The 9506-nt window shown below is 39.4% G+C and overlaps 1 protein-coding gene and 1 long non-coding RNA gene across 2 annotated transcripts in view; one reads left to right on the forward strand and one right to left on the reverse strand.

The window, feature by feature from the left end:
- The window catches only part of efna5b (ephrin-A5b), a 455881-nt gene that overhangs the window by 163305 nt on the left and 283070 nt on the right, over positions 1-9506 (reverse strand).
- LOC111958220 (uncharacterized) lies at positions 193-7431 on the forward strand. The gene is made up of 5 exons (XR_002893469.2): positions 193-282; positions 1972-2018; positions 6429-6808; positions 6971-7129; positions 7319-7431. It is a non-coding gene; the product is annotated as an uncharacterized lncRNA (long non-coding RNA).

Consider the following 9506-nt stretch of genomic DNA (forward strand, 5'->3'; position numbering starts at 1 on the left):
CATTGAGAAGAGTAAGAACGATACGTGCTTTCACGTCAGAGTCTCCAATAACACCAGAAAAAGTCGTTGAAAATGTGTTGCTAGAGGGGTCTGAATACTCCCTAAGTTGGCAACACTGTTTTTGCATTTCTCCACATTTGCAAATGAGGAGGAGCAGCAAACAAGGAAGGGAAACATTCAGCAGGCAGGAATTGCAGGATATAAAATAAAGGTCCTTTGGTTGAAGGACGCAGATCAATGGTTCTATTCAAGAGGAAGACTATTTTCTGTCAGAATGAACAGGTGAGTCACAAAACGATGTCTCATTTGACAACGTAGATAAAAATAGAGAACATTTATTGAAATGTCACTAGTCTTGACTAGCCTACTAGTTAAAGATAACCTTGAAATGGGAATGATATAATTGAATCAACAACCAAAAACACATGAACCATAAAATCAGTAGTTATTTCTGGTTGTTTATCAAAGTTAGCTAGGTAACTAATTGATCCTGCTTTGTACTACACCCCTCTGTTCCTTCAAGTCAAATTGGTATGTTTGTTTAGCCTTTGTTTAATGCCAACTACAGTAGTCTAGGCTGGACACGTTACATTTTTAACAACACTTTTTTCTGATAAAAACTAGTTAAATGCATCCGCCGTGGAGCCCAGTTTCATAATATTAGCTGCTTGCCGTCATTTTGAAGTGATCGCGGAAAAACTGGATTTAATTCAGCGCATTTTTCACACGGTCAGTTCCTATTAGCTCTATTGAGCACCGTGGCACCGTATACGTCAAGCAATGCCGGCTTCGCTATTGTTGACACTGAGACCTGCTCTCTGGAACCCGGAGGATTACCTCATGTAATTTATTCGTAACATGTTACGGCTACTTTTTGCACAATATAACTGTTCGCATGGGTTGTTGTTAACCTGAATGTAAACAATCGCTATAGCCGTTAAACATTTTATGGTCATGGTTAACCATATTTTTTTTCAGAAAAGGTGTAAACCTGAACAAAATGCATGTCCCTCTCCTCTTTGTCAAGATGTGGCCGATTTAAACAGCCATTTAACAAAAAATAAAGAAATAACTTTTTTTTTATTTTTTTTTTACGATTTGTTGTTTCTAAATGGCTGCTGGGTAATTTGATATGCGTCGAAATCTGTTTTTTCGCATCAAATTGAGCGAATGCTGCGCATGTTCACTGAGTTTCAAACAAAATGTAAAGGTCTAGCTCCTTGATCTGTAGATCTGACGCAGTTGCTACCTCAGATTATGAACCTAACAAGTGTCACGAATTAGTTATGTAGTACCCACAAAAGGCCACAAGAAGAAGCAAGAGCTATAAACCCATACTTTTTTTTGCCTTAACCCTAGGTATAACCTATTTTAGCCATAACCCTAAATCCTAACCTTGATTTGTAACACAATGCACCTATAGCTGTAATGGTCACCATTTTTCTAACCCTAAACCTAACCTTGATTGACATAAAATAGCATAAAATAGCATGCAACAAGTTTAAAAGTCACTTTTCCATTTTCTTAGTAGGCGACGTCAGAGGTCAGCATTTGGAAGAAGTATAATTTTTTTCTAAATTCAAACAAACCTCATGCAACTACACATGGAATTTTAGAAAACGTGTTGCCTTCCATGTTGTGAATTGAGGAAGTATCCCCTAGTTTAACATTACCTACCTAATAATGCCTATCAGCCAGCTGGAATGGTAATAATGTCCTGACTAGGCAATATTTGTTTTAAATAGATAATCAAACCCCATCCATCAGTTGCTTGTCTAATAAGTGTTTGGTCGTTGATCTTCTTTTTCTTTTTATTATTTTAATTTTATAGAATGCCAGACTGTAGCTTTAAGTTTCATTACAATGAAATGTTTTTATGGGTGACCTGGTACTGTATGACAGAAGATGTATTCTAAACCAAAATGCTATTGTTCCATATTGTCTAATTGTTTGGTTATTCCTCTCAAACAGCACCACGGGGATTATTAGGAATGCTTTCCTACAATGCCAGATTGAAGGTACTACTGCCTATTCATACCTGAAGCCGTCTTAGTCTAATGATCTTTGTAATTGTGGAAGGTGATGAGTTACACATAAGATGTTTGTTGTTCATACTTCAGAGAAAGATTGTTCCAACATTATCCAATGATCGATAGTTTTCACACTTTGAAGTTTCTCCGGAAATTTCTTCTTGACCTAACCAGAACATCTTTACTGTCCCAGATGGGCAATTTGAGTGAAGCCTAAATTTGTTTTATAAAAACACACAACATAAAACCATATGATACAACATACAGTGCCTTCAGAAAGTATTCACACCCCTTGACTTTTTCCACAGTTTGTTGTGTTAAAAAGTGGGATTCAAATGGATCTCATTGTAGTTTTTTGTCAACGATCTACACAAAATACTCTGTAAGAGCTTTGTACACCTGGATTAGAGGTCGACCGATTATGATTTTTCAACGCCGATACCGATTATTGGAGGACCAAAAAAGCAGATACCGATTAATCGGATGTTGTTTTTTTTGTTTTTTTAATGTATTTGTGATCATGACAATTACAACAATACTGAATGAACACTTATTTTAACTTAATATAATACATCAACAAAAACAATTTAGCCTCAAATAAATAATGAAACATGTTCAATTTGGTTTAAATAATGCAAAAACAAAGTGTTGGAGAAGAAAGTACAAGTGCAATATGTGCTATGTAAGAAAGCTAACGTTTAAGTTCCTTGCTCAGAACATGAGAAGATATGAAAGCTGGTGGTTCCTTTTAACATGAGTCTTCAATATTCCCAGGTAAGAAGTTTTAGGTTGTAGTTATTATAGGAATTATAGGACTATTTCTCTCTATACCATTTGTATTTCATTAACCTTTGACTATTGGATGTTCTTATAGGCACTTTAGTATTGCCAGTGTAACAGTATAGCTTCCATCCCTCTCCTCGCTCCTACCTGGGCTCGAAGGAAGGAACACAACGACAACAGCCACCCTCGAAGCAGCGTTACCCATCGCTCCACAAAAGCCGCGGCCCTTGCAGAGCAAGGGGAACAACCACTCCAAGTCTCAGAGCGAGTGACGTTTCAAACGCTACTAGCGCGCACCCCGCTAACTAGCTAGCCATTTCACATCGGTTACACCAGCCTAATCTCAGGAGTTGATAGGCTTGAAGTCATAAACAGCAGAGCTGCTGGCAAAACGCACAAAAGTGCTGTTTGAATGAATGCTTACGAGCCTGCTGGTGCCTACCATCGCACAGTCAGACTGCTCTATCAAATCATAGACTTAATTATAACATAATAACACACAGAAATACGAGCCTTAGGTCATTAATATGGTCGAATCCGGAAACTATCATCTCGAAAACAAGACGTTTATTCTTTCAGTGAAATGCGGAACCGTTCCGTATTTTATCTAACGGGAGGCATCCCTAAGTCTAAATATTCCTGTTACATTGCACATCCTTCAATGTTATGTCATAATTACGTAAAATTCTGGCAAATTAGGCGGCCCAAACTGTTACGTGCAATGAACGCAAGAGAAGTGACACAATTTCACCTGGTTAATATTGCCTGCTATCCTGGATTTCTTTTAGCTAAATATGCAGGTTTAAAAATATATACTTGTGTATTGAATGCCTCGCAAAGAAGGTCACCAATTGCTATATGTGTAAAAAAAAAAAAAGCAGACACTGAATATCCCTTTGAGCAAGGTGAAGTTATTAATTAGGCTTCGGATGGTGTATCAATACACCCAGTCACTACAAAAATACAGGCGTCCTTCCTAACTAAGTTGCTGGAGAGGAAGGAACCCTCTCAGGGATTTCACGATGAGGCCAATGGTGATTTAAAAATCAGAGAGTTTAATGGCTTTGATAGGAGAACTGAGGATTGACCAACAACATTGAAGTTACTCCACAATATTAACCTAAATGACAGATTGAAAAGGAAGCCTATACAGAAAGTATTATGTTTGGCGTAAATCCAATACAACACATTACTGAGTACCACTCATGATGTTATAGGTATGATTGTCATCAGCAAGGTCTAGGGAGTTTTTTTTTAAGAAAAAAAATCGGGATAGAGCTAAGCACAGGCAAAATAGTCATAGAGAAATACCTGGTTCTGTCTGCTTTCCAACAGACAATGGTAGACAAAGTCACCTTTCAGCAGGACAATAACCAAAAACACAAGGTCGAATCTATACTGGCGTTGCTTACCAATACGGCATTGAATGTTCTTGAGTGGCCTAGTTACAGTTTTCACTTAAGTCTGCTTGAAAATCTAGGGCAAGACTTGAAAATTGCTGTCTAGCAATGATCAACAACCAACTTGACAGAGCTTGAAGACCTTTAAAAATAACAATGGGCAAATATCGTGCAATCCAGGTTAGAGGTCGACCGATTAATCAGAATGGCCAATTTCAAGATTTCAAGTTTTCATAACAATCGGAAATCAGTATTTTTGGACACCGATTTGGCCGCTTTTTAAAGTTTTTTTTACACCTTTTATTCAATCTTTATTTAACTAGGCAAGTCAGTTAAGAACACATTCTTATTTTCAATGACGGCCTAGGAACGGTGGGTTAACTGTCTCGTTCAGGGGCAGAACAACAGATTTTTACCTTGTCAGCTCGGGGGATTCAATCTTGCAACCTTACAGTTAACTAGTCCAACGCTCTAACCACCTGATTACATTCCACTCCACGGGGAGCCTGCCTGTTACGCGAATGCAGTAAGCCAAGGTAAGTTGCTAGCTAGCATTAAACTTATCTTTAAAAAAAACAATCAATCAATCATAATCACTAGTTAACTACACATGGTTGATGATATTACTAGTTTATCTAGCGTGTCCTGCGTTGCATATAATCGATGCGGTGCGTATCGTTGCTCCAATGTGTACCTAACCATAAACATCAATGCCTTTCTTAAAATCGAAAACCTCCCTGTTCTTTGTGGTTGAATCTGTGCTTGAAATTCACTACTCGRCTGAGGGACATTTTTACTCTTTGGAACTTATGATAAACATAAAAACAATAAAAAAATGAATAAGTCAATTGGTGTGAATACTTTCTAAGGCACAGTATATACAGTACATATAGCCTAGAATAAGTGCAATATGATAAGAAGTGCAAATATGCAAGTTGTTGTGCAAAATCCAAGATACAAAATCAAAGACTGACAAGGCAGCAAGGTTACATCATTCACCACAGCTACACTAAGTATGTGGACACCCCTTCAAATTAGTGGATTCAGCTATTTCAGCCATACCTTTTGCTGACAGGTGTATGAAACCGAGCATGCAGTCATGCAATCTCCATAGACAAACATTGGCAGTAGAATGGCCCTCCCTGAAAAGCTCAGTGAATTTCAATGTGGCACCGTCATATGACAACAAGTCTGTTTGTCAAATTTCTGCTCTGCTAAAGCTGCCCCGGTCAACTGTAAGTGCTGTTATTGTGAAATGGAAACATCTAGGAGCAACAACGGCTCAGCCACTGTGTGGTAGGCCACACAAGCTCACAGAACGTGACTTCCGAGTGCTGTAGCATGTACAAATCGCTAGTCCGTGGTTGCAACACTCACTACCGAGTTCCAAACTGCCTCTGGAAGCAACGTCAGCATAAGACTGTTCTTTGAGAGATTCATGAAATGGGTTTCCATGGCCGAGCAGCCGCACGCAAGCCTAAGAACACCATGCGCAATGCCAAACATCGGCTAGAGCTGTGTAAAGCCTGCCGCCATTGGACTTTGGAGCAGTGGAAACGCATTCTCTGGACTGATGAATCACGCTTCACCATCTGGCAGTCTGACAGACAAATCAAGGTTTGGCGGATGCCAGGAGAATGCTACCTGCCCGAATCCATAATGCCAAATGTAAAGTTTGGTGAAGGAGGAATAATGGTCTGGGGCTGTTTTTCATGGTTTGGGCTAGGCCCCTTAGTTCCAGTGATGGAGAAGAACTTGACTGGCCTACACAGAGCCCTGACCTCAACCACATCGAACACCTTTGGGATGAATTGGAACTCCGACTGTGAGCAAGGCCTAATCACCCAGCATCAGTACCGAACCTCACTAATGCTCTTGTGGCTGAATGGAAATCCCCTCAGCAATATTCCACCTTCTAGTGGAAAGCCTTCCCAGAAGAGTGGAGCCTGTTAGAGCAGCAAAGGGGGGACCAACTCCATATTAATGCCCATGATTTTGGAATGAGATGTTCGACGAGCAGGTGTCCACATACCTTGTGTTAACATAATCTATGAGCTGCTTTTGGTTGGAATTTGTGGAGGGTGATGGCTATTAGGTATGTTGTTCAGGCTTCTGAGAAATTGTAATGATCTTGCTCTTGTTGAAGATAAGTGAAATAACACGCATATGACATATTACATTGTGTACTAATGTTGCATTTTTGTGTTTCCAATAGATTTGTTTAGATGTGTTTCAGACAAAGTGACAGCACATTGTAATGAMAGGATTTCACTTGACAAAAAAAAGTACACGTTGAAGATCGGGCACCAAGACGACACTGTTTACAAAGGAAACAAGAAAGAAATAGAAGAGTTGAGCAAATTCTACCTTAAAGAGGAAGTGAAGATGGTAGTGATTGGTGTAATAGATGGTTTTGATGAGTGTGAGGCAGAGAGTGGGCAACTGTTGATTTTGGTAGGTGAGGACTGGAAGGTGTATGCTTACGAGACAGAGTGTCTTCATCTGGTTGCAAAGAGTATGCAAAATCTGTTTGAATCAGGGCTGAATTACCCAGGAATCAAAACCTTCTACCGTGGCCAGTGTTTTGCAGACATGGTAAGATCAAAACTGATTAGCGATGTATGTGTCTACCTTATAATTAAGTTTCAAGAGGGAAGTATTATTATACTTATACAATTATTTGAAAGTAGAGGTTTAGCGGCTAAACCCCAAAGGGCAGGCCACTAATGTTACAACTATTTAAATCCACTTTTTCAGACACCAGAAGAATGGTCTGATGTTGAACGTGACAGTGATGAGATGCAGAAAAAAGAGGATGCACATAAGTGTTTCCTGAAGTCAACAGAAGAAGAATTTATGAAAAACCTTGAAATCATCCAACGCAAATTACCAACGCAGATCATGCAGAAAAAAAAGGTTCATTTTTGTTATACTTTGCACCTTAATTGTAAATCATTTTATAAATGTGTTATTAGTTTAAATCAAGCATAAACAACAATGAAAAGGTTTTATTCAGGGCGAATTCAATGTGACAAGCTCTACTTAGACATTATTTTGTCATTCTTATGGATTCATTCCTCATATTGGCAAATGTATTCTCAACAGATGCCAGAGAAGCAGTGTGAAAGAGCTACAGTAGAACACCCCAAAAAGAAGCCGCGTTCTAATTGTGATAAACTGTGTTTATCCTCTTTAATATAAGATAGGTGTTCCCTATGACACTGATGATGGTTGAGTAACCAAAATGTTTATCTATTGCACTCTTCATGCACCTTTTGCATATATTTATATTGCAAATTATATATAATGCTCATCAGTATGCTGGTATCTATTTGCATTGACCCCTTTGTTTATGCTGCTGTTACTTAATGTTTATTATTAATGCATAGTCACTTTACCCCTACCTACAGGCACATATTACCTCAATTACCTAAACTAACTTATAATGTTACTTTATTTTTTTAGCAAATATTTTCAAACTTTTTTTTTTTACTCTGCATTGTTGGTTAAGGGCTACACCTGTTGTATTTGGCACATGTGACAAATAATATCTGATTTGACTGAAGCAGGTTTTCCTGTAGGATTTTGTCTGTTTCCCGTTTCTTTTTATACTGAAAAACTCCCCAGTATTTTCCCATGTCAAGCATACCCATACCATAATGCAGCCACCATGTTTGAAATTAAGGAGGCAGTTACTCAGTGATGTGTTGTGTTGGATTTGCCCCAAAAATACAGTGCATTATGAAAGTATTCAGGCCCCTTGACTTTTGTCACATTTTGTTACGTTAGAGCCTTATTCTAAAATGGATTAAATAAAACAATGTCCTCATCAATCTACACACAATACCCTTTAATGACAAAGCAAAAACAGGTTAAGAAATTTTWGCAAATGTAATACAAATAAAAACAGAAACACCTTATTTACATATGTTGTATTCAGACCCTTTGTTATGAGACTCGAAATTGAGCTCAAGTGCATCCTGTTTCCATTGATCATCCCTGAGATGTTTCGAAAGCTTGATTGGAGTCCACCTGTGGTAAATTCAATTGATTGGACATGATTTGGAAAGGCACACAGCTGTCTATATAAGGTCCCAAAGTTGACAGTGCATGTCAGAGCAAAAACCAAGTCATGAGGTCGAAAGAATTGTCCATAGAGCGAGGCACAGGTCTGGGAAGTGTACCAACAAATATCTGCAGCATTGAAGGTCCCCAAGAACACAGTGGCCACCWTCAGAAGTTTGGAACCACCAAGACTCTACCTAGAGCTGGCCACCCGGCCAAACTGAGCAACCGAGGGAGAAGGGCCTTGGTCAGGGAGGTAACGAAGAACCCGATGGTCACTCTGATAGAGCTCCAGAGTTCCTCTGTGGAGATGGGAGAACCAGAAGGACAACCATCTCTGCAGCACTCTACCAATCAGGCCTTTATGGTAGAGTGGCCAGACAGAAGCTACTCCTCCGTAAAAGGCACATGACAGCCCGCTTAGAGTTTGCCAAAAGTCACCTAAAGGACTCTCTGACGATGAGAAACAAGACTCTCTGGTCTAAATGCCAGGCTTCATGTCTGGAGGAAACCTGGCACCATCCCTATGGTGAAGCATGATGAGCGAGGCACAGGTCTGCTGTGGGGATGTTTTTCAGCGGCAGCGACTGGGAGACTAGTCCGGATTGAGGGAAAGATGAAGGGAGCAAAGTACAGAGAGATCATTGATGAAAACCTGCTCTAGAGCGCTCAGGACCTCAGACTGGAGCAAATGTTCACCTTCCAACAGGATAACGACCCTAAGCACACAGCCAAGACAACAAAGGAGTGGCTTCGGGACAGGTCTCTGAATGTCCTTGAACCCGATCTCTGGAGAGACCCGAAAATAGCTGTGCAGCAAAGCTCCCCATCCAACCTGACAGAACTTGAGAGGATCTGCAAAGATGAATTGGAGAAACGGCCAAACCTGTTTTCGCTTTATCATTATGGGGTATTGTGTGTAGGTTGATGAGGGGGTAAAAGCATTTTAATACATTTTACAATAAGGCTGTAACATAACAATATGGAAAAGGTCAATGGGTCTGAATGCACTGTAAGGCTTTGCATTTAACCCAAAAAGTGTATTCCTTTGCTGTGTTTTTTTGTTGTTGAGTATTACTTTAGTGCCTTGTTGCATGTTTTGGAATATTTATATTCTGTATATTTGTATTAATTTTCACTGTCGTTTAGTTTATTATTGAGAGTCACTACAATGTTGTTGGTCCATCCTCAGTTTTCTTCCATCACAGCCATTTAACTATGTAGCCAT

Source organism: Salvelinus sp. IW2-2015, linkage group LG33, assembly GCF_002910315.2.
Source record: "Salvelinus sp. IW2-2015 linkage group LG33, ASM291031v2, whole genome shotgun sequence".
Taxonomy (NCBI): Eukaryota; Metazoa; Chordata; class Actinopteri; order Salmoniformes; family Salmonidae; genus Salvelinus; species Salvelinus sp. IW2-2015.